This window comes from Molossus molossus, unplaced genomic scaffold, assembly GCF_014108415.1.
Source record: "Molossus molossus isolate mMolMol1 unplaced genomic scaffold, mMolMol1.p scaffold_m16_p_2, whole genome shotgun sequence".
Classification (NCBI taxonomy): Eukaryota; Metazoa; Chordata; class Mammalia; order Chiroptera; family Molossidae; genus Molossus; species Molossus molossus.
The window spans coordinates 22,329,317-22,355,519 of record NW_023425355.1 but is presented as its reverse complement, the minus strand read 5'-3'; the positions used below and the strand labels follow the sequence as shown (position 1 = coordinate 22,355,519).

The window sequence follows — 26,203 nt, the reverse complement described above, 5'->3', positions numbered from 1 at the left end:
AAAAATAATACCTATACATTTGATATCTTTCCAGAAGTTCTCTCTCTACTAAGGCTAGAACAGTTAAAAAATCGAATTTTTTTTTTTTTCAAAAGTATTCCATTTTAGAATCTCTCAAGAATAGAGGCAATTCTCCGGGTATTTGCTTAACTCTTTATTTTCAACTAAATGTTCATTTATCAAACAAATGAACTGAGAGCAAGGGAAAGGCGATGGAGATTGTGTTCCGTCGTCTATAAAACAACTTTCTAGATTTAAAGGTATATCATTTTTCTTAGTTTTGTTCAATACTACACTTGATTTTAAAGTGTTCCTTTAACACTATGTTTTAGGCATTATAGTATAATCAACCATCTGTGCAAAGTTGAAAGCTTCATGACTTCTTATAGAAAAATTTCTAAGAAAGCACAATGTGGTCAGATGAACATGATTTGAATGTAGCTCTAGTCTACCAGGCAATATTAATTGCAATTAAAGCTTAGTGAATTCAAATATGATTTTTATGTCATGCTTTCCTCGCCACCATGTTACTTCTGTGAAAATTCGAGTCTACTTTTTATTCAACAGATTATTTTCCCTTTAATGCATGTAGTTCTCCTTTTAAATCATTGACTTGAGCTGATGAAAAATAAAATAAAACTTTATATTGGTATCACTTTATTACTCTATTTATCTGATACACTCAATAATGTTCTTTAATGTAACCTAAGGATTAATGGTGGGAAAGATTGCTCAGAGGTTTTCAAACCTAGCACTATATAGTGATGAACTTTTGTGTTTGAGAGCTTTGTCCTTTTTAAAAAATGACTAGGCTGTAAAAATACTTCTCAATTTGACCATAGCCACACCTGATTATTTAGAAGGAAGTGACCAAATAATTTGGTGAAACAACTATGTACTTTGTTAAAAAACAAAGCACAAAAATACTAAGCTGAACTCTCACATACAAAGGACTTGCTCAAATCAGTTTTTTAATATTATGTAAAACCATAAGACATTTGAATGCATTTTGTAATTTTAATGAATTATGGTAGCATTGTACATGTGAAACCATTGTAAATAAGGTAGTTGTCAATAACAGGAAAGGAGCAAAGGGAAGGCCTGATAATATGGACAGGCCATTCGTGCAGCTTTGCCAGGAGGCTGCAGTCTAATACTTCCCCGGAAGCCACTGGTCTATTCCCCATAGAGCACAGGGGGAAGGGACTGGACAGGGGGAGAATAGACGCATGCCCAGTAAAGTCTGGGTGGTGGAGGGGAGGTACTTGCCTATCAGTCACACCTGAGAACAGGTCATTGGCCAGAGCAGGCGTGGCCACTGCAAGTGCAGGAAGATTGAGATATATATCTATCTCACCTGAGGATATTTTTCCATTGATTTTCAGATAGAATGGGAGGGGGAGAGAGAGAGAAACATCAATGAGAGAGAGACACATCGACTGGTTGCCTCCTGCACGACCCTGACCAGAGTCAGGAATGGAACTGAAACCAAGGTACGTGCCCTTGACCAGAACTGAACCTATGACTCTTTGTTCCACTGACCTATACTCTAACCAGTGAGCAAAACTGACCAGGGCAAGATTTGAGATGTTTAATCTCCTAAACAAAGGAGTTCACTCTCTTGCCCTCTTGCGCTCTTGTTGCTCTTGGCTCCTGGCACTCTTGGGACTATTGTTGCAGGGGGTACACTCTCTTGGCTCCCCTGCATTCACTCATGTGGCTCACGGCCATGTGGACCCCACACAATGGACAAATGGACTGCAAGTAGCCTAATGCTAAACTGGACTCAATTCCAACATGGAATGGAAACTGGACACTGGCTTTGCTTCTAGCTCTGCTGATCCCCAGCTGCACCTCTTCCAGGACTGGATTAAGGGGAATGAGACTTTGGAAACCCAGAGATGTAATTCCACGCAAAAGAAAACTACTCATCCTCCTATGTAAGTCTCAGAAAATTCTTTTTCTCAAGATATGAGGTACCATAAGGACCCGACCCCCAGAACTCCCTGGGGAAAGGAATACCCCGCTTCCACGGATAACATATGCATAATATATGATTTTATTAATATCCGTTTGTGCTAGTTAATTTTATATGTAAACTTGACTGGACCATGGGTTGCCCAGATATTTGGTCAAACATTATTCTAGGTGCTTCCATGAAGGTGTTTTTTGTTGAGATTAACATTTTAAATATTAGACTGAGTAAGCGGATTACCTTCCTTAACATGGGTGGGCCTCATCCAATGAGATGAAGGCTTGAATAGAACAAAAAGGCTGACTCTCCCCTGAGTAAGAAGAATTTTTTTTGCCTGACAGCCTCAGTATGTGTGAGTGTGTGTGTGTGTGTGTGTGTGTGTGTGTATGTGTGATTTGTGGTTATATACTTAACATGAGATCTACCCTCTTAACAAATTTTTAAGTGTATAATATTGAATTGTTAACTATAGGTACAATGTTGTGTATCAATTATACTGCAATAATGCTATTTAAAAACAGAAGAAAATAAATTCTTCCTGCCTACCTTTCAGACTAGCACATTGGTTTTTTTCTGTCTTTGGACTTGAACTGAAACATCGGCTCTCCGGGGTCTCCAGCTTGCCAAATCAACCTGCAGATCTTGGGGCTTGCCAGCCTCCATAATTGCATGAACCAACTCCTTATAAAAAAATCTCTTTCTACAGACATATACGTCTTATTGGTTCTGTTTCTCTGAAGAACTCTCACGAATACACCTTTAAAATAGTATAATTGAACATATGTTGAGTGTTTATATTATGCCATTTGCTGGTGTTAAGTGTCTTTTTATTTATTTTTTTCAATCCTCACCCGAGAATATTTTTCTCTTTATCTTTAGATGGAGTGGGAGAGAAGGAGAGAGAGAAAAACATGAAAGTGAGAGAGACACATAGACTGGTTAGCTTCTGCATGCCCCCCACTGGGGATCGGGCCCACAACCTGGGCACGTGCCCTGACCGGGAATCGAACCGGTGACCTCCTGGTGCATGGGTCGACGCTCAACCACTGAGCCACACCGGCTGGGCCATGCCCATTTTTAGACAGGAAACTGAGACTTGGGAAGTGCAAGCAATGTAGAAAATGCCACACTGCTAATAAGTATTGAGGCAAGTGTTCAAACTCAGACTGCCCCATTCTAGGGGTATGAAGCTTGTACCTCCTTCTCCCTGAAAAATCATAGCAGGTAGCTTCGGAGGAAGTGAGTGAGCATGTCTATTCAAGATCTTCTTAAGTTCATGTCTTCTCTCCTAGTTGAATTTCTGTTGCACCTTTAAACCAAAAGTTTAAACCATTTCCCAACTGTACTATCTTCCTAATAGCCCTGTGAGAAAAATATACACAAGTGTTACCTCCTTGATGAGCCCTGAATAGTAAAGTTTGCTATTGTGTGTAGGCCTTTGAGCTACATTTGAATTTAGCTCAAATAAGTGCAAACACTGGGTAATAAAGGCTAAATCTAAAAATTTGAGGCCAAATGGATTGCTAAGTATTGACTTCCTATTATGCTTTGAATGGGTCCTCAGTGGTCCTTCAAGGAAATCAGTCTTTATTTCTTTCTAATGCCATATAAAGCATTCATTTTGTTGATATAAAAATAGTTAGCCCAGCTGGTTGCATCAACCCATGCACCAAGAAGTCGCTGGTTCGATTCCCGGTCAGGGCACATGCCCAGGTTGTGGGCCCGATCCCCAGTCGGGGGCATGCAGGAGGCGGCCAGTCGATGTTCTCTTGTTCTCTCTCATTGATGTCTCTATCTCTCTCTCCTTCTCCCTCTCTCTCTAAAAAAAAAAAAAAAAAAAAATCAATAAAGAAAAATTTTTTTAAAAAAGCTCATCAGCCCATCATTGAATGTCCATACACCCGATTACAAACACCCCCAATGAACTTTTTGTTATTGCGATTTGGCAAGAATGTAAAGTTCGGGATCGGTTTCACTGTGATCTAGTGAGGCCACTCCCGCTTCAGCTTGAGACAGTCACAACTTTGTGAATAATTTCATGCTTGTTATATTTTGTGCCCAAGAGAAGCTTAAAATAGCACAGACTCCTCCTGCACAAAGATGAGACTCATACTGAATTCGAAACTCTCGGGATCCTTGCTTTTGCCTTTCAAGAATCAACCTGTTAGCTGCTGTGTAGCCTGCATTTCTCAGTTACGGAGAAGCAAACCAAAACTTGCTTGTGTTCGGGTCTGCTCTTGGATAGATGGGCACAAATGCGTTTTCTGATGACCAATCAGTTTGTTTGAGAAATGCATGCAGAGTTGCAACTTTTTTATTTCTTTGTTAATTCTCATCCAAGGATATTTTTGCATTGATTTTTAGATAGAGTGGGAAGAAAGAGAGAGAGAGAGAGAGAGAGAGAGAGAGAGAGAGAATTCAATGTGAGAGGGACACATGGATTGGTTGCTTCCTGCATGACCCTGACTGGGGCCGGGGATTGAACCTGCAATTCCAAGTATGTGCCTTTGACTGTGAATCAAACCCTTGACCCTTTGGTCCGCAGGATGATGCTCTAGCCGCTGACCTGGCCAGTGTTACAACTTTTAAGTTGCGTAGTCATTTCTGGATGGCAGTGTTTGCCTGCATGGGCTGAAAATACATAGGGAAGTCAGAAAATAAAACCGCCTTGAACACATTTCCTGAAAGTAACTTGTAATTGCTCTTAGGTTAAATGAGAGTTGACTGCCTCATTTACCTCAACAGTGAGAGTCAGCCTTAAGGCAATTTGGTTGTCTAGGTGACTTAGGCTATTCCAAATATAGTAAATAATAATAATAATAATAATAATAATAATACAATACCTCAGATGTCACCATTAATGATTACAATTTCTCTAGAAAACTTTTCAGTGTTAGTTTAAACACGAATAACCTGGGCAGATGTATTGTTACTATCATCACTCTATATTTCAGTTTGCAAGCCGTAGATATGCTGGCTTTTCTTAATAATAGTTAGCTTGCATTTACTATATAATCACCAGAGAGGCAGAAGAGAGGCCATTAACAAATATTGGTGCCTCCTAAATTCCGTGTACTCCACCAAACATTTTATTTTATTTTTTTAAATTAATTAATTTATTTATTTTTATCCTTAACCGAGGACATTTTTGCATTTATCTTCAGAGAAAGCAGGAGGGAGAGAGGAAGGAAGAGAGAGAGAGAGAAACATTGACATGAGAGAGACACATCGACTGGTTGCCACTTACACAACCCCAACCGGGCCCGGGGACAAACTGCAACGGAGGTACGTGCTCTTAGTGGGAACCGAACCCGGGTCTCTCTGGTCCGCAGGCCGATGCTCTAACCGCTGAGCCAAACCTGCCAGGGCCCACCAAACATTTTATGTGTGATTAATTCATTCAACTGACATAACAACTTTACAGTTGAAACTACTCAAGTAAGAGTTCCTGTTTAGCCTGGCCAGTGTGGCTCAGTGCTTGAGCATCGACCCAGGCACCAAGAGGTCACCGGTTCGATTCCCAGTCAGGGCACATGCCCAGGTTGTGGGCCCGATCCCCAGTGGGGGGCATGCAGGAGGCGGCCAATCCATGTTCTCTCTCATTGATGTTTCTATCTCTCCCTCTCCCTTCCTCTCTCTCTGAAATCAATAAAGGATAAAAAAGAGTTCCTGTCTACCCAGCATCCGCGTTAGCAGTTCTCAGGGAACAGAGTCGCTCTGGCCAGGCTGTGTGCTGTTCCTGAACTACCTTGGGGGGCAAGGAATTGGAGTCCTGTGCTTGACCAAGCCTGGTCGTGATTCCACACATGTGACTGAAGTCAGGGCAAGACAAAATGCACCTGAACTACTGGCCCGGGTTCCCCACAAGAAAAAGCAGAGGAATCAGGAGAAACTGCAAATGATATTGGAAATAAAGATGGAACGTAAGAATAGACACAAGAAATCATAAGGGACTAAATCATTTTGAAAATTCAGATGAAAGGGTGTATTGGACACCTGTGTTCCACCGCACATGCACTCAGCCCTCTCTAGTCACTGATGTGGCAAACAGATTTGCACAGGGGTGACCTGATAGTTGCGACCCCTCATCTGTCCTATGTGTGGGAACCTTTAGCACTCATAGGCAACCCGTAAGTAAGACAAATTTTTTTTTTTATCCTCACCTGAGGATATTTCTCTACTTATCATCAGATAGAGTGGGAGGGAGAGAGGAACATTGATGTGATAAAGCCACATCGACTGGCTGCCTCCCACGTGACCCTGACCAGGGCCGGGGACGAACCGCAACCGAGGTGCATGCCCTTGGCCGGAATCGAACCCGTGACTCATTGGTCCGCTGGCCAACGCTCTAACCGCTGAGCCCAACTGGCCAGGGCTGTGAGAAGGATTTAATAGGCCATTAGGCCATCCTTGACCAATGAGGAGTAGGAGTCATTGGGTGACCAGGGAATAATTCTGAGGCGCATTTTACACACCTTCTCACAAGGTCACTAATGGACTCTAACCCTACTTGGCCACAGTAGCAATCAGCTCAATAACACAACCTTGAATAAGCTTTTTAATTTTCTATTTATTACTGTTTTATTAATATTACATTTCTTTTTTATTATAGCAGTTTAACAATTTTTATTTTTCAATTACAGTTGCCATACAATATCATATTAGTTTCAGGTGTACAACATAGTGATTAGACATTTATGTACCTTGAGAAGTAATCACCCGGTAAGTCTAGTACCCATCTGTCAGCATACATAACTATTGCATTACTGACTATAGTATTTCCCATGCTGTATCTCGGTGACTTTTTTTTTTTTTTTTAATCCTCACTGGAGGACATTTTTCCATTCTTTGTTCAGATAGAGTGGGAGGGAGAGAGAGGAAGAGAGAGAGAGAAACATCGACGTGAAAGGGACACATCGAGTGGTCGCCACCCGCACGACCCAACCTCGGACAAACTACAACCGAGGTACGTGCCCTTAGCGGGAACCGAACCCTGGTCTCTCCAGACCACAGGCCGACGCTCTAACAGCTGAGCTAAACCGGCCAGGGCCTGGTGACTGTTTTTACAACTGGCAATGTGCACTTCTTTCTTTTTTTTTTTTATCCTCACCAGAGAACATTTTTCCATTTTTGTTCAGATAGAGTGGGAGGGAGAGAGAGAGAGAGAGAAACATCGTTGGGAGAGAGACACATCAGTTGGTTGCCCCCCTCACGCCCAACCGTGGCCTGGGACAAGCTGCAACCGAGGTACGTGCCTTTGGCCAGAATCGAACCTGGGACTCCCTGGCCTACAGGCCGACTCTCTAACCGCTGAGCCAAACCGGCCAGGGCCACAGCATTCTAAAAGTCTGAGGCCCAACTACATGTGATTTTTATCACACTTTCATGGAAAAGATATTACACAGATATTTTTCAAATTCTAAAAAATAAGAACATGTTCTCCAAGTAACTTTATGAAATTATTAACTTATTACTGAAAAAATAGACAAAGTATAACAAAAAATTATAGTCCAGTCTCTTTTCTAAACATAAATACTAAAATACCGAATAAAGCATTAGAAAATTGAGAGAAATGTGACAATATCTAATAATGTTGAAAGTGATTCAATAATTCAGTATTGAATTTAATAACTTAAATATATCGATTCAATAATTGATATTCAGGTATATAACAGAGAAATGTATGCCATACATACAAGATTGGCTGTTAAATCAATTTTTACAATACTAAACACAGGAAATAACTGAAATGTTTGTCATAGTGAATAGATAAATGATGAAGTCATAATGAGGTGGAATACTATTTAGCAGTTAAAATGAATGAACATTAGCACTGGTCCCACAGACCAAAGGGTCATGGATTTGATTCCTGGTCAAGGGCGCATACCTGGGTTGCAGATCCCTGGCCCTGGTCAGGCGTGTTCAGGAGGCAACCAGTGGATGTGTCTCTCTCACATGGATGTTTCTCTCTCTTTCTCTCTTCCTCCTTCCCTCCCTCCTTTCCACTCTCTCTAAAAATCATTGGAAAAAATATCCCTGGGTGAGGATTAACAACAACAACAGAAATGAATGAACACTATATAAATAACATGGATATTACCAGAGGGAAGGGGTGCGGCTGGGGGGTTGGCAGTGAAGGGGGACCTAATATATGGGGATGGAAGATGATTTGACTTTGGGTGGTGGGCACACAGTGCAATATACAGATCTTGTAACATAGAAATCCACACCTGAAACCTGAATGATTATATTGACCATTGTTACCCCAATAAGTAAAAAAAAAATAAAAAAGATATGGTACATAGGGGTTCATTAGATTGTTTTCTTTCATCATGTATATGTTTGAAAATTTTCATAATAAAAAGTTTAAAATATTTAACATTCACAAAATGATAAATAACATGGATAAATTAATGAGCTAGATCTTCTTGTTGTTGTTAATCCTCACCTGAGGATATCTTTTCATTGATTTTTAGATAGAGTGGGAGGAAGGGAGGAAGAGGAGGAGGAGGAGGAGGAGGAGGAGGGGAGAGAGAGAGAGAGAGAGAGAGAGAGAGAGAGAGAGAGAAACATCCATGTGAGAGAGACACATGATTGGTTGCCTCCAGCTCACAGGGGATCGAGCCTGCAACCCCAGTACGTGCCCTTGACTGGGAATCGAACCAGAGACCCTTTGGTCCACAGGCTGACGCTCTAACCACTGAGCAAACCAGCCAGGGCTTAGCTAGATCTTTATGTGTCAACATACATAGACCTCAAAAACATAATGTTGAGTTAAAAAAGTAAGCTTCAGAATGATGTGTGTGATATTTAACTTTTTTAAAGGCAGCCCAAACAGTATTGTATAATTTTTCATGAAAATAGTTATAATGTGTAAGAACATGATGGGAAGGATACACATCAAATTCATGATTATTGGTGGTTCTGGGTAAAGAGGGATACAAATGGGCTTCAACTCTATCTGTAATATTTTATTTATTTAAAAAAAAAAGGAAAGTTGTTTAACAGTTATGATAATGTTGATGTTTATTAGTTCTGTAAGGTGCATAATTATAATTGTGTTGTTCTTAGCAGTTTTCTATATATTTTCATAATAAAATTGCAATCCTGATTGGCAGATGATGTTTCAATAGTGTATATTCAAACAGCACTTACAGTTCATTAGGAAAATGAGATGTGCTCTGTAGTCAATAGAAAAATGGGCAAATATTTAAGAAAAAAATAAGAAAATCAGAAATATAAGTACAGTGATACCTCGGTTCTCGAACGCCTCGGTTTTCGACCAAATAGAGATTCGAGAAACTTTTGTCTCGGAATCCGAACAAATATTTGGAACTCGAACTTCCGAGATGAGCCGAGTTGAGCCGAATGGCGTTCATTCGGCCCAGCGCGCCTTGCTTGCGCCATCAGTGTGAGTGCAGAGAGAGTCACGCTTTGTGGAGTCCGCTTTCCTATTGGGTTTCATTGCTTCGGTTCTCGAACAATTCGGTTCTCGACCGTCCTCCTGGAACGAATTATGTTCGAGAACCGAGGTATCACTGTAACTACTATTCACATAAAATGAATATTTCACTAGTGTATGTATGCATGCATGTATATCTCTATCTCTGTATCTATTTACCTACCTACCCACCTACCCACCTATTTAATGCAGTGTTAGGAAAACACATACACTGCTGATGATAGTGTAAAACCTCTCCTGAGAGCAATTGAGTGATATTTATTACAATAGCTAAGATCTGGAAACAGCCCAAGTGTTCATCAGTAGATGAGTGGATAAAAAAGCTGCGGGACATATACACAATGGAGTACTATGCAGCTGTAACATAGGAAGATCTCTTATCCTTTGAGACAACATAGAGGGACCTGGAGAGTATTATGCTGAGTGAAATAAGCCAGTCAGAGAAAGACAAATACCACATGATCTCACTTATTTGTGGAACATGATGAACAAAATAAGCTGTCAGCCAAGAGAGATCCAGAGTCATGGAAGTAGGGAACAGACTGACAAACCTCAGAGGGATGGCATGGGAGGTGTGGGAAGAGATAAACCAAAGAAGTTATGTTCATATAGGCACAACCAATGGACACAGACATTAGGCTGGGGAAAGCAGGAGGGGGTGGGAGCGGGAAGGAGGGGGGTCAATGGGGGAATAAGGGGGACATCTGTAATACTTTCAACAATAATAAAAAAAAGAGAGAAACTTTGAAATGTCTATTCTGTTTACCTAACTCCTCTTCTAGTAATTTACAAACACAAAAACCAAAGAATGAAATCCAGTGATGTATGACAAGACATGTATATTATAGTTAGTTATAACGATGAAAAATTAAAAATAGCTTAAATTTCCTATAGTAGGTCATTGCTTAAATACCTTATGGTTCATTTATACTATGGAATTCGATGTAACTATTGCAAATTGGAATTATATCTACAGATGGGGAAAATGTTCATAATAGAGTTTGAAGTAGGAAAAAAAAACAACACTTTGAATCCATGTGTATGCCATATAAAGCATGCATACTCGTGTGCTCCCACGCCCCCCATGTATGCACGATGTACACATACTGGAGGTAAGTACACCAAAACGTTGATACGTGTAATTTCTGCCTTTGGGGATAATGAATGGTTTTTATAATATTATTTGTTCTTTCCTAATATTTCCAATTTTCCATAATGAATGCACATTTCTTTTAAGCAGAGGAAAAACCCTGCTTCTCGAATGTTAATATAATCCTAGTCTAGTACGTCTGTCGCGGGGCACGCATGCCCTCCGACACATCACCGTTCACTGTTATTTTTCAGACAGCTAGCTATAACAGTAGATGGCTGGCTGGATTATTACACAACCCAGCCCTGTGTATAGGGTACCTCAGTCAGGCCCATTTTCTCATCGTGCATCTTCTTTTGCTTGAATAATGCTGCTAAATGTCTTGAGTCCATTAACACTTGAAGACTGTACATAGTGGTAAAATTCTCCCTTTCACAGACACTCTACCTTTTAATCTTCCATGAGAAAGGCAATTTATTTGGTATTCAGCTAGGGTCTCAGTCATTTCCAGAGAAAAGAAGATGATAGTGGACTAAATTGCTGAGTCTTCAAAGTTGAATGAAATTATTCTCAAAGGCTATGCTTGAATATTGTAATAACTAGCTAGTACTCCTTTATAATCTATCAAATATTGGGGTAGCCTCTTCTGGTTCATGAGTTGTTGGAAATTTTCTAACTGTGCTTGAATGAAATACCTAATAAGGTTTGGGGAAATTATGTAAGACACTCAGAGAAATCGTACTTTATAAAAAAGAAAATAGAACCCAGCTGTTGTGGCTCAGTAGTTGAGTCATCAACACATGGATCAAGAGGTCACCAGTTCAATTCCGGGTCAGGGCACATGCCTGGGTTTTGGGCTCAATCTCCGGCAGGGGGCGTGCAGGAGGCGGCCAATTGATGTTTCTCTCTCACATCGATGTTTCTATCTATCTCTCCCTCTCTCTCTAAAAAAATCAATAAAACTTATTTAAAAAAGAAAGTAGAAGAGAAAATTTAAATGCTTAATATTATTAATAATATTGACACTTGTTTAGAGGTATTTTAAACTGTCTCCTAAAACATGATAATCCATGTAAAATAATTCAAATATATTACTCTTGGGGGTGTGGCACAAAGAGAATATTGGGAAAGCAATGTAATTTAGATCATAAGTATTTAAGTTATGGTGGCAATATAGTAAGCAATGTCTCATTTATTTAGCATGAAGTATTCCCATTAATGTAATCTTATCTGTTTTCGTTCTCAAATGCATATTGGATTAAACTATTTTTTCATTTAAAATGTCTTTTTACAATATAAAGTGCACTGGGCAGGGCTTAGGGAATTGATATGATATAAGGCATAATTTCTCATAATTTTGGTTTATAGTCATTGACCTAATTTCCGGTTTCCCCACTAAACTAGTTCTCTGAGGGAAATTGTATTTCTTATTCCTTTTAGTACATAACACAGTTCTTAGTATATAATGGGCATTTAATTAATGTTTAATGAATAAAAATGCCTTGTTAATATTCTAGTGCCTGTCTTTGCTGTTAGCTGTCATATCTTATGAGTATCTGCTATTTATCCTTAAAATCTGATTTACGGTCACTTATTTATATATCTTGCCTATTATGTGCAAGGTTCTATTTAAAAGCTTTGAGAGCTACAAAGATGAGCAACATATTGAACCTCCCTCAAGGAGCTTATAAAGCTTCCTTTTTAGTTGGAGTAGTTGGGAATAATAAGACGTCTATAAAAATACCTATAATAAAAACACGTGATGAGTGTCGGACACTAGTGAAAAAGCAGACAAGTCAAATAGCGCTTTCCCAGTCCTCATTACCTTGACCCTTCTGCCACCTTCATGAGGCTTTAAAAGATGGAGAAATGGTTCTTTGTCGCACATAAATAAAGACATTGGCTTTGTGGGGAATAAGATAAGTTAGACAAGGATCCTGCCAGTAAAGGTCTTCCAGGTTGGTAAGGAAGATAAGACATTTACATAAATAACTAGAATAATAAGGAGCAATTCTTAAGTGCCATAAGACAAGAACAGATAATAAGCTATGGGAACTTGGGAAAGAGCTTAGTTTTATTCTTATGAAATAAGTTTGTGTCTTCTGACAAACTGGAGTCTCAGAGGTCTTTTTCTCTTTCATAACGGTTTGTGGCATTTATTTTTCTGATGGTTGAAATTACTAGAAGTCTGTTCTTTCAATAAGTGACATCTAACTCTACAAGCCTGTTTTGGAAAGGGTTACATTTATGTGCAGAGGCAGAGAAATAGAAGAAAGAAGGAAATCTGAGAGCAGAGGGAGATGCACTTGGTAGGAATATAATTTCTTCATGAGTGCAGCCCATGGAGGGAGATGAATCATTGGAGGTATTAATAATTACTTATTTCCTCTATATGAAGAGTCAAAAAACTCAGTATAGATATAGCTGATACAAAAAAAGCAATGTGATCAGTTTTATAAGTTTCACATGGAAAAATCTGTTTCATTGCCATATAACGACCATTCATATTTCTAGTCTGTATAGGAGATTTTGTAGTTAAAGCCCCACGTAATAAGACAAGAACAGTAAACAAAGAACACTTCAGACTAGCCAGGTTCAAAACAGTTACCATTTGGAGTAAGAAGATCAGATCTTTTTGGTAAAAGAGCAGCCGACAAATTGATTGTAGCAGGTTAGTTCGTTGTCAGGCACGATCCCCTGCACATAACACTTTTCTGAGACAGGGTGGTACTTTGACGGGAAGAATTAGTCAGGCTGGTTATTATCTGTGGGGTAGGACTGAGCTTTGCAAAAACAACATCTGGCATGATTAAACTTGACTGCCAAGGTAGAGCCAACAGTGAGGGATAAGAGTGTAATAACATTTTACTCATGTAGGCAGAACCACTCTACCAGAAATAGCAAAGTGAACCAGAAGAGAGATAATGTGAATATAATTCACTCTAAAAAGTCAGTGAGACTGGCATGCTACATTATTTTGTAAAATTTCCAAAACTAATGCAACATAGCCTTTTCCTCAAAAATCCACACTGTTAAAGGTTCAAGGTGTTATTGGAAAGAACACTAGTGACAGGTATTAATGCATAGGGAACTGTGGGTTTATGTAATAAAGTGCATTTATATTTGAATTCTTAATGGTAGACTAAATTTGGCCACAGACTAGGGATTGTATATTTCTATGCACCGCAGTATCCAGTGTCTATTCCTTGTACGGAGCATATAAACACTTATTAGTTGTCATTTAGAGGGGTGCCAACAATGATCTTGAAAATAATGTAAAGTATAATTTCTCCATTTTGCCTTTTGAATAATGTTTGATCATTGAATATTAAAATTATTTGAAGTCCTTGTGAAATTATAAAATAATAACATTAATAGAAAAGTCCCCTTTGTGTTTCAACATCTTGAAAACTTTAAGGATAGTGGCAAAATCTGTCATCCCAGACTAAATACATGTAGCTATTTGTACAATTTCTTTCTTTTATTTTTGACTCTATATATTGAGGTAGTTTGGAAATTGTATTCATGGACTTAAGAAATGTTAGTTTTGCCACTTTCTGGTTTTCTTCCTTTTTTTTAAAAAAAAAAATCTTTTTATTGATTTTAGAGAGTAAGGGAGAGGGAAAGCGAGAAACATTAATGAGAAACATCGCTCGGCTGCCTCCTGCACGCCCCCTACTGGGGATCGAGCCTGCAACCCAGGCATGTGCCCTGACCGGGAATCGAACCAGCAACCTCTTGGTTCATGGGGTGATGCTCAATCCACTGAACCACACCAGTTGGCAGACACTTCCTAGTTTTATTATCTTTGGAAAAATCACTTAGTCTCGTTAGGGCTTAGTTTCCTCACCTATCAAATAAGGGAATTGCTGCAATAATAATCTCTAGGATCCTTTGCAGCTCTAACATTCTACGGCTCTGTGTGCATACAAAAATTGATATTTTTGAAATGAATGTGTCATCTGTGAGATTCAAGAATGTTTAGTTTGAAATTCCACTCCAATTTAAAGGTGTGTGTCCCAGTAACTAAAGCACTTTCTTTTTTTTTCTTTTTTTTTTATCCTCACCCGAGGACATTTTTCGATATTTTGTTCAGATAGAGTGAGAGGGAGAGAGAGAGAGAGAAACATCGACGTGAAAGCGACACATCGAGCGGTTGCCACCCACACGACCCAACCAGGGCTGGGGACAAACTGCAACCAAGGTACGTGCCCTTAGCGGGAACCGAACCCGGGTCTCTCCGGACCGCAGGCCAACGCTCTAACCGCTGAGCCAAACCGGCCAGGGCGCACTTTCTAGCATTTATGACATCATGCTGAACTTCTTTGTCACCCTTCCTAGAGTAGTCTGGGAGCCTGGACGGTGAGACATCCCATGACATCGAGCACAATGTCTAGTACGTGGTGGTCTTTCAGTAATTGCTAAATGGAAGAATGAATGAATACATGTGTGGCTATTTATGGATGTGACTTTGATTACTTACATTTTGTGCCCCTCTGCTCACCTGACCAAGGGCTTGATCCCAGTTCTTTCTCACAGGTCAATTGTATCAAATGAAGGTGTCGATAGGAAAGTGCTTTTGAAACCTTAATCATGTTTTAAGTCGGGCTTCGTTACTGTTGTTTTCCATAGTGGATTGAGAAGACTAAGTTGCTCAAAAGTTTTGAGTCTTGTTTCCGCTTAGTCCACTTCTTATTTCCTATTATGATGGTTCATTGTTGCATTTAAAGTTTCCTTCTAACAAATGTTTAAAAAAATACTTCATGGCCCGGCCGGTGTGGCTCAGTGGTTGAGCATCACCCCTGCACCAAGAGGTCGCCGGTTCGATTCCCGGTCAGGGCACATGCCCAGGTTGTGGGCCCGATCCCCAGTGGGGGGCGTGCAGGAGGCGGCCAGTTGATGTTCTCTCTCATCGATGTTTCTCTCTCTCTCTCCCTCTCCGTTCCTCTCCTACTGAAATCAATAAAGGAAAAAAATAAATAAAAAAATAAAATAAAAATATAAATAAATACAAAAAAAATAGTTCATGCCTCAGTTCAAAAGACCTTTAGGACACATTCCAGAGAGTTTTACAAATGCTGAAATTTCCATTATTTTGAATAGGCTAAGTCACATTATGAAAATTAAAACAGCATCACCTTGCTTTTTCTTTCTAGGAGAATTTAATATGAGAACCATTCATTTTGTTCAACTTGTCAATATGCTTCCCTGGAAGCTGCAATAATTAGGCTTCCCCAGAAGTAAAACTAATGGGATTTTGACTACCCTCCAGTTGCGCGAACTGTCAATTACGAATGGCTCACGATGTGACTCTAATAAAATTATGCAAGTGTGCTACTCATACATGATAGAAATGAAAGAATCAAAGTAGCTACATGGAACTTCACAAATCCCATTGTATTAACCATCTGATTAAAAAAGAATGTGCAATACTTACCTGGCAGGGGAGATACCGTGATCGCGAAGGTGGTTTTCCTGGGTGAGGCTTATCCCTTGCACTTCGGGTGTGCTGACCCCTGCGCTTTCCCCAAACGTGGGAAACTCGACTGCACAATTTGTGGTAGTGGGGGACTGAGTTTGCGCTCTCCCTGGGAAAAAAAATACATAAAAAATAAAAAAAACATGCATCTAGCCCTGGCCGGTTTGGCTCAGCGGTTAGAGTGTCGGCCTGTGGACCAGAGAGTCCCGGGTTTGGTTCCTGCTAAGGGCACGTACCTCGGTTGCGGTTCCCCTGGCTCCAGTTGGGGTTATGAGAGTGGCAACCAATCGATGCGTCTCTCTCACATCAATGTTTCTCTCTCTCTCTCTCTCTCTCTCTCCCCCTTCCCCTCTATTTGAAGATAAGTGCAAAAGTGTCCTCCAGTGAGGGAAAAAAAGAACATGCATCCAAAAACAAACTTTGACAGGAATTTGAATATTATACTGGATACATATATGTATATAGTTCTCATATTATATATCCAGTACAATATTAATGGCAGATGAATATATTTGGCAGTTAAGTGTTCAGATTTTAGAAGTAATGATATGGGTAGGAGAACAATAGATCTCTAGAGATTTAAGACATTTCATATCCCTTATAAATATCTCTCTTGTTTCCTGATTACTGCAAAGAAATAGCGTCAGGATTGTGTCATTGTTCCAAACCAGTCAGATAATTCCATTTAAAAATTTTTTTTTCTTTATTGATTTTAAAGAGAGGGAGAGAGGAAGGGAGAGAGAGAGAGAGATAGAAACATTGATGAGAGAGAATATCGATTGGCCGCCTCCTGCGTGGCCCCCACTGGGGATCGGGCCCACAACCTGGGCATGTGCCCCGACCGGGAATCGAACCGGGAACCTCCTGGTACATGGGTCAACACTCAACCACTGAGCCACACCGGCCGAGTGATAATTCCATTTTTAAAAATATCAAAGTTATATCAAGAACACAAACTGACTGGTTGAGTGATTGAATATGTCACTTTTCAGACATGTGTTTGGTACATGAAGATACAACCTTTCGAAACTAGATACAGCCGTCCCTCGTTTGTGGTGGTTAATCCTGTCCAGACTCTAGCGGCTGCACCTGGCATTGAAGGATTCCAGGGGCGCTCGAATACATAGGCCTACAGTCCATACGTACAGTAATTTTATTTTATTTTATTTTATTTTATTTTATTTTATTTTATTTTATTTTATTTTATTTTATTTTATTTTATTTTATTTTATTTTATTTTATTTTTATCCTCACCCGAGGACATTTTCCCATTTTTTTGTTCAGGTAGAGTGGGAGGGAGAGAGAGGAACAGAGAGAGAGAGAAACATCAATGTGAAAGGGACACATCGAGTGGCTGCCACCCGCACGACCGACCAGGGCCGGGGACAAACTGCAACCGAGGTACATGCCCTTAGCGGGAACCGAACCCGCGTCTCTCAGGACCGCAGGTCGACGCTCTAACCGCTGAGCCGAACCAGCCAGGGCCGTACAGTAATTTTAATTTTAATTGTAATACAAGGGTGTATAATCCACTCAGACAACCGACCACGCACTCTCATTTTCACTGTCTCGATCAACTTCCTAATGGATATATTTGAAAAAACCTGTGATCGAGTGAAGCTGCAAAAGTCGAAGCGCGAAGTGATGAGGAACAATGGCACTGCATTTCAGTAATACAGCTTTCAGCAATGAATGGAACTGTCCCTGTCCCTTTAAGGAAGGGTCTTACGAATTGTCATTACTAGATGAAATCACATGATCTGAAGCATTGCTTTGAAAGTCAGTTTCACACTGGATATTATCAGTCTGTTTAGTAGCCGTGGATTAATCATCAGCTAGCATTGAGGGCGCCAGCTTTGTCGTATTGATGTCGCGCAGCTCCTCGTTCATGACAGGTGCTCAGTTCATGCGGTCTTCAGCCAGTGTGAAATGACTTCTCTATTAGTGAGAACTGTCTTGAAAGTAATGTGGATGAGACAGGGTCTCTAAGTAATCTGACCAAAAGGAAACTCACAGGGTGAAGTTTTCTCCAAATGGCAGAGAATCTGGCCACAAGCAACAAAGCCCCTCCAGGTCTCAGGGAAGGAAAGTGGAGAGCCAAGCTTGCTTGGGTATCCGTCCCTGGACTAGTCCTAAATACTTTTCATTATTTCTACCGCTTGGTATGATCAGTCGCTAATTTTATCTTTTCTAACAGGTTTGTAGTGGTCATATATTTTTTTAAAAGTAAGTAATGTATGCCCTGGCCAGTTTGGCTCAGTGGTTAGAGCATTGGCCCATGGACCAAAGAGTTCTGGGTTCAATTCTGGCCAAGGGCATGTACCTCGGTTGCAGTTTGGTCCCCGGCCCTGGTTGGGGTCATGCTGGAGGCAATCAGTCGATGTGTCTCTCTCACATCGATGTTTCTCTCTCTCTCCGTCCCTCCCACTCTATCTGAAGATAAATGGAAAAATATCCTTGGGTAAGGATTAAAATAATAATAATAATAATAATAAGGAATGTATAGTGAATGTTGTTCGGGCTTCTTTTGTTGATTGTCAGAAGATGACTTATCTGACCTGTTGGCATATATTATATTGATGGATTGCCTGGTAGTGTATCTTCCTTGCATTCTTAAGATAAACCTTCCTTGATCATGGCGAGTGGTTCTTTTATTATTGAATTTTCTTTGCCAGGATTTTCGTCAGGGTCTTACATTTCTGTTCAGAAGTGAAATTAATCTTTTTTGAACTATAATCGTCAGGATTTATTATGAGGCGTTGAAGAGAAAACCACAGGCCCAAAATGGCATCATTTGTGCTAAAAGCCACATGATACCAAAGCTAGATTTAATACCTGAGTTAATTGCAGTTGTAACCTCTCCCAGAAAGAATTTGCATTAACCCGTCTGGAATTTTCTGACAGACACCAATGAGGTAATCTGTCACGTGGGCTCTCTCTATTCCCTATAGAAAGAAGAGGCAATCTGCACTATCAAAACCCTTCCTGGCCTAGGCCAGGTAGCTCAGTGGGTTAGAGCATCATCCTGATACAGCAAAGTTGAGGGTTCGATCCCTGGTCAGGGCACATACAAGAAACAACCAATGAATGCACAAATAAGTGGAACAACAAATTGATGTTTCTGTTTATCTCTCTCTCTCTTCCGCTACCCCCTCTGAAATCAATTTTAAAAAATTTTCTTTAAACCCTTCCTGTTTTCTTCCTCCATCCCTCCCCAAAATGGTCCAGGCCCCAAAATAATTTTCTTTTCTTTTGTTAATAGCTTCTTTGCCCCACTCTGCTTCTTATACATACCTTCTATTTTATTTTATTTCATTATTATTATTTTTTTATCCTCATCTGAGGACATTTTCCCATTTTTTGTTCAGATAGAGTGGGAGGGAGAGAGAGGAAGAGAGCAACAGAGAGAAACATCGATGTGAAAGGGACACATCAAGTGATTGCCACCCTCACAACCCAACCAGGGCCAGGGACAAACTGCAACCGAGGTACGTGCCCTTAGCGGGAACCGAACCCGGGACTCTCTGGACCGCAGGCCGACGCTCTAACTGCTGAGCCAAACCGGCCAGGGCTACCTTCTATTTTATACAGCACCTCAGAGAGCCCTTGTAATTGCTAGGTGGTATGCTAACTGATTCATGAATCGCTTAATCAAACCAATTGCTTCAAATGTACTCAGTTGAATTTTGTTTTCTCATAGATTTTTACTCTAACTCTGTGAAACACATTGGGTAGCTATCTTAAAAGATTCTAAAAACAAAACAAAAAACAAGTGTAATCACCTGGCCTTGGGGAATCTTTGGAGATGCCAGATTTAGTCTTAAAATATTTGTATTTAGGATGATGGTGAAATAAAAAGCTCTACTAAATAGGTTTAAATGATCCTGTTACATTAGTTCTTGGAAACTAGAGGCCCCGTCACTTTTTTGCAGGTGACAGAGAAGAGCAGGACAGTTAGGATACAGGAGAAAAAAAGAGGAGTAGGAAACAGGTCCGGCTGGCGTAGCTCAGTGGTTGAGCGTCGACCCACGCACCAAGAGGTCGCCAGTTCGATTCCCAGTCAGGACACATGCTCAGGTTGTGGGCCCGATCCCCAGTGGGGGGCATGCAGGAGGCGGCCAATCCATGTTCTCTCTCATCGATTTTTCTCTCTCTCTTCCTCTCTCTCTAAAATCAATGAAAGAAAAAAAATGAACCCCCCCCCCAAAAAAAGAAAGAAAAACAGACTTCTAAGATGATAGGCAACTCTCAAATTTATGAAGCTTCTGTGAATCTATGGGTTTTCCTGAAATGCTCCAGTTAGACATGTAAAGTAACTTTCACCTCTATACCTCATTCAGTGTGACAGACATTTCACATACACTTACTACACCTTTGACAAATGTTTAATGTCCGGATAATGAAAGATAATGACATTACAGAGTTCCTTTGAGCTTCTGTGTATTTGTTTTGGTCCAAGCCCTTAGGAAGGCAGAGTCACAGGTTTGGGAAGAGTCGAAGCTGATTATTTATAAAGTCTCTGTGGGAAGACTCCTGAGGACTACAGATCAAAATGCAAGTCAGCGCTCTGGCTTTTCCAATTATGAAGAAATGAATGTGTCAGCCCGGTGTGTGCCCTTGTAAGATGCATTTCCAGAGGCCATGCATCTCGTATCCTCCAGGGGCCTCAGCAGGGTAAGGTCCTCAGAGACGGTGAGAACCTAGTGGCTATGATTCTGGACGGAGAGCCCGTAGCCTTGCTCCTTCTCTCCTCTTTTATCTCTTCCAGTGACATTTCCTTCCGTCTCTGACCTGCTGTTTTTGCAGCTGCGTCCCAGGGAAATGTGGAGGGAGGAGAATAGCTTGAAATTATAGAGTTTTTGGTGGAGAAATACATCCTAAGTTAACATTTTATTATTATTTTTAAAAAATATTTTTCTTGCCCGGCCGGTGTGGCTTAGTGGTTGAGCATTGACCCATGCACCAAGAAGTCGCTGGTTCGATTCCCGGTCAGGGCACATGCCCAGGTTGTGGGCTTGATCCCCAGTAGGGGGCATGCAGGAGGCGGCCAGTCCATGTTCCCTCTCATCGATGTTTCTATCTCTCTCTCCCTTCCTCTCTGTGTGAAATCAATAAAGGAAAATATTGTTTTAAAATGTTTCCCCTTTATTGATTTTAGAGAGAGAGGAAGGGAGGAGAGAGAGATAGAAACATCGATGAGAGAGAACATCGATTGGCCGCCTCCTGCACGACCCCCACTGGGGATCGGGCCCACAACCTGGGCATGCGCACTGACCGGGAATCGAACCAGAGACCTCTTGGTGCATGGGTCAATGCTCAACCACTGAGCCACATTGGCCAGGCCCTAAGTTAACATTTTAACTAAAGTGCTATAATGTCTTATGTTTGCTATTCTAAGATTCTGGGACATAGCTTTTTTTTTTTTTTTACTTTATGTATTTGAAAAGATTGCAACAAGTACTTTTTTTAAAAAATATTTTTGTTTTTTTAATCTTCACTTGAAGACATGTTTCCATTGATTTCGCACAGAGAGGAAGAGAAAGGGAGACAGAGAGAAATAAACACACACACACACACACACACACACACACGCACGTGCGTGTGCACGATCTTTATCCAAAGCCCTCTTCCTCACCCCCGTATTGTGCTCCCTCCCTCTGTGGATCAAACTAACAGATATTCCTTTCCTGGTATCACTGTCACTGCTAGGTGGATCTCAGTGTCATCGTTTCTTTCAGGATCTCTGTCTGTCTTTTTCTATGTCTTCTTCCTTGTTGATCTGATCTGCTTCTATGGTGTTGCATTCTCTCTGCCTAGGACCTGTCTCATGCTCATCTACATTTTTCTCCGCCTCTCTGCCTCTGACTGTCCTCTTTCATTGTTTTCTACTGCATCTCCCTCTCTACCTACTAGCTTCTCCCACCAGTCTAACTAGACATGTCAAGGTCTCTATAGCCAGCTGTGATCTCCAGGAAAAATAATTTGCTCTTTTGTCCTTTCCAACATTTCTTCGCATCCCCATATACATGTGTACCATAATATAACACTTACTTATTTCCCAGTGCTAACAGAGTGGTCAGTGCTGATGCACAGGACAGTGAGGACTATGGGAAGGAACAAACCTGTATTTGTATCCTAGCTGCACCGATTGGACAAGTGCGTTAGCTTCTGTAGGCCTATATTCCGGAGTGAGAATTATAAGCTGAACCACGTAATTTGTTATTTAAACTAAAATGTGTTTGAGAGTGAAAGGATGTTCTAAAAATAGTTAAATAATAATTGGAAATGTTTATTTATTTATTGACCGACAAATTGGTTTTATTCTGTGAAGGAACTTGTAAAATCGTTTTATACAGAAACACTCCCAAAATCAAATCTTAAAAGTAAAAACATATTTATGTATATTAAAAGCAAATTAGAAGGAAACTTAAGATATTTAGGACCTGGCCCTGGCCGGTTGCTCAGTGGTTAGAGCATCGGCCTGCGGTCCAGAGACCCGGGTTCGGTTCCCGCTAAGGGCACGTACCTCATTTGCAGTTTGTCCCTGGCCCTGGTTGGGTTGTGCAGGTGGCAACCACTGGATGTGTCCCTTTCATGTTGATGTTTCTCTCTCTCTCTCTCTCCCCCTCCCACTCTATCTGAACAAAAACTGGAAAAATGTCCTCAGGTAAGGATAAAAAAAAAAGATATCGATGACCTGAATCACCACTGTAGTCAAGATGTAAAACATTTACAACACTATACAAGATTTCCAATTAATCCTCTCCCTGTGCACCTGGCTCCAGGCCAACCTTCCTATTACTACAGAATAGTTTTGCCTATTCCAAAACTTCATATAAATGGAATCATACAGTATGTATTTCTTTGTCTGTCTTCTTTCATTCAGTATAATGTGTTTGATATTAGTCCATGCTCATGCTGTATTTTCTAGGTAATGTTTCATTTTATGGACAGACTATAATTTGTTTATCTTTAATGTTGTTTTAGTAAGGTTTCAGCAGGAAGTAGATTCTTGTATCCTGTTTGTATCAGTCTTACTTAAAAGAATTATTCACCTGGCTGGTGTGGCTCAGTGGTTGAGCGTCGACCCATGTACCCAAAGGTTGCCGGTTTGATTCCCGGTCAGGACACATGCCCAGGTTGTGGGCCTGATCCCCAGTTGGGGCCACGCAGGAGGCGGCCAATCCATATTCTCTCTCATGATGTTTCTATCTCTCTCTCCCTCTGCCTTTCTCTTTCTCTAAAAATTCATTAAAGAAAAAAAATTTAAAAAAACAGAATTATCTTTATATTCTTGATTTGCTGAGATTTCATGTTATTGTTTTATCTCTGCATGATTGCTGATTTGATTAGATCTCTCTTTTCCTGGGTCTTTTGAGATAATCATTCTTTTATTCTTTCTTTCTTTTTTTCTGTTAATATGGTAAATTACATTATAGCTTTTTTATTGTTAAACCAACCTTGCATTCTTGAGATAAACACTACTTTGTCATGTTCTATTATCTTTCTTATTCATTGCTGGATTTAGTTTGCTTCTATTTTATTTACATATCTTGGCTCATGATTTTATGTCCTCATCTCTCTCTTATTTTTTTTTTGCCTAGTTTATGTATCAAGGTTATATGAGCATCATAAATTAAGTTTGGGAGTGATCTCTCTATTTTTCTTCCTTGAAATATATTCTGTAAGATTGATTTATCTGTTCCTTTGTGTTAGGGGAAAGTTCTATATTAGTTTTCTCTTGCTGTGATAAATAATTACCAAAAGTTCAGCAGCTTAAGACAGAGTCCATTTATTATCCATAGTTCTGTAGGTCAGAAGGCCGGTGTACATGGCTGCTTTCTCGGCTTTGAGTTTTACAGGCTGAAATCAAGGTCTCAGCAGGATTGTGTTCCCTTCTGGAGCTTCTAGGGTAGAATCCGTTTTGAGGCTCATCAAATTGTGGTCAGAATTTAGTTCTATGCAGCTGTAGGACTGGTTTCTGTTTCCTTTAATAAGATGATTAACAACCTTAATTCCATCAGTCAAGCCTCTTTTGACTTGTAATATAATGTATTCACAGGCATAACACCAGGGGCAAAGATCATGAAGGCCTAAAATCCTGCCTACCAAAAGTTTATCTGTAAAACTAACTGCTTGATCTTTTTTCTGTATAAAATTTTTAACTGTTGATCTCTACAAGTAATTCTAATTTTGACGTTTTCTCTTTCTCCTTGACTCAGTTGGCAAAGTTAATATTTTTTTTCAGTGATATATTCATTTCATCCACATTTTTAAATTATTTGTGTAATTTTTCATATTATCTTTTAAATCTTTATAGTAACTGCAGTCATGGCATCCTTTTTATTCCTAATGTTGTTTACTTTTGCCAACACTTTTATTTTTTTGATCAGTTGTACCAGAGGAGTTTTTATTATCTTTTCAAAGTACCAACAGCTATCATTATTATTATTATTATTCTTTCTTTATTGATTTTAGAGAGAGAGGAAGGAAGAAAGAGATAGAAACATCGATGAGAGAGAACATCAACTGGCCGCCTCCTGCATGCCCCCCACTGGGGATCAGGCCCACAACCTGGGCATGAGCCCTGACTGGGAATCGAACCAGCGACCTCTTGGTGCATGGGTCGACGCTCAACCACTGAGCCACACTGGCCAGGCTCCTATACTTTTCTTAAATCAGTTCATTATTATTATTTTTTTCAAAAGGAACAAAACTATGGAGTCTTAAGGAAGGAGTCTAAGAAGCAATGGCTATAAAAAATTAGGGGAAAACCAGGAAAGAACCGTGTCTGGTTCGACTAGTTAAGCCATTTAGAGATCCTAGGTGCAAAAAGATTATTGTCCCCCACACCCTCACGTACTTTTTAAAACCATCAAACTGAAACGTAAGTATAAGAAAAACATTCTGAATCTTCATGTGCTGGCTTGTTTTGGACATTTTTTATTGAAATATAAACATTTTTAGTCAGGCCAGTGTGGCTCAGTGGATGAGCGTTGACCCATGCACCAAGAGGTCGCCGGTTCGATTCCTGGTCAGGGCACACGCCCAGGTTGTGGGCCCGATCCCCAGTGGGGGGCGTGCAGGAGGCGGCCAATCGATGTTCTCTCTCATGGATGTTTCTATCTCTCCCTTTCACTTCCTCTCTCTCGAAAAATCAATAAAGGAAAAAAATTCTTTTAAAATGTATAAAAATTTTTTAAAAGATTTTTCTCTTTCTCCCCTTCTTCTCCGCTTTGCTTTGGCTCCTGTGAGTCCAGAAGCAGGTCGCAAACATACACATACTTCTCCTGCCAGGTATACAAAATATTGGCTGCATTCAGAAGTCCCTTTATCTCTACCTCTTTTAGGCCCTCTGCCATTTGGCCGGGGCTTGGGCTCAGGCTGCTTGGCTGTCCCTCAACACCTAGTTCTATGTGAAAACGTCTACTGCTGGCCAGCGCCGCTCCTGCCAGAATATTACCTGTCAGCAGAATGTGAAAGACGGGATCTGAGCCATTCTCATCCAAGTTTGGCCTGAGTCCGTGTGGACCACAGTTCTAAAGGTCTTCAGTATCCGAATCTGCAGAAGCCTGAGCTCAGCTACAGTTCAGGACAATTCCAACAGCCTTGAAGGGCTGGGTCTGCCATATGACCATAGGACGCACGTGTTCATACAGTTCACCAACGGTGATCCCTGTCGCGCTCACGGGACTGAGAGGGTGGGGTCTACCTCATGAGGCTAAGGGCCCCAGGCAGCAGGATCCTTGTGACCTGCTGGATTCGCGAGTCCCTTATGTACATGTGACTGGAAGAGCTGAGCCTACCGCATGACAGGAGTTGTGAGAGAGGACACATGACCTCGGGGTTCAAGAGCCCATAGTGTTGACCTTATCGGTAGGTCTGAGCCTACCGCATAGCTGTATCATGCACATGATTGCAAGATCCCCATGAGCCACAGCCCCTTGGAGCCTACAGTGGTCACTTTATGGAAGGGCAGGCCTGATAGGGACTATGGGGACCAGGGGACTGTCACTTGAAGGTAGGATCATATGCTCTTATGGCTTAGGAGCCGCCGTGTTCATGTGGCCTAGAGGCCCGGGCCTGCCACATGGTGGTGGGGTCTGGACGGCTGCGGGATCCCTGTGATCCCCAGTGTCAGGAACTACAAAGCTCACATCCCTGTGACAAGCGGAGACTGCCTCATGACAACAGGGT

General features: G+C 40.7%; 1 protein-coding gene and 1 non-coding gene across 2 annotated transcripts in view; one reads left to right on the top strand and one right to left on the bottom strand.

The window, feature by feature from the left end:
- Positions 1-26,203, bottom strand: part of LOC118636132 (NADH dehydrogenase [ubiquinone] 1 alpha subcomplex subunit 3-like) — a 194,926-nt gene that overhangs the window by 151,228 nt on the left and 17,495 nt on the right.
- LOC118636820 lies at positions 15,957-16,119 on the top strand. The gene has a single exon (XR_004960793.1). It is a non-coding gene; the product is annotated as a U1 spliceosomal RNA (small nuclear RNA).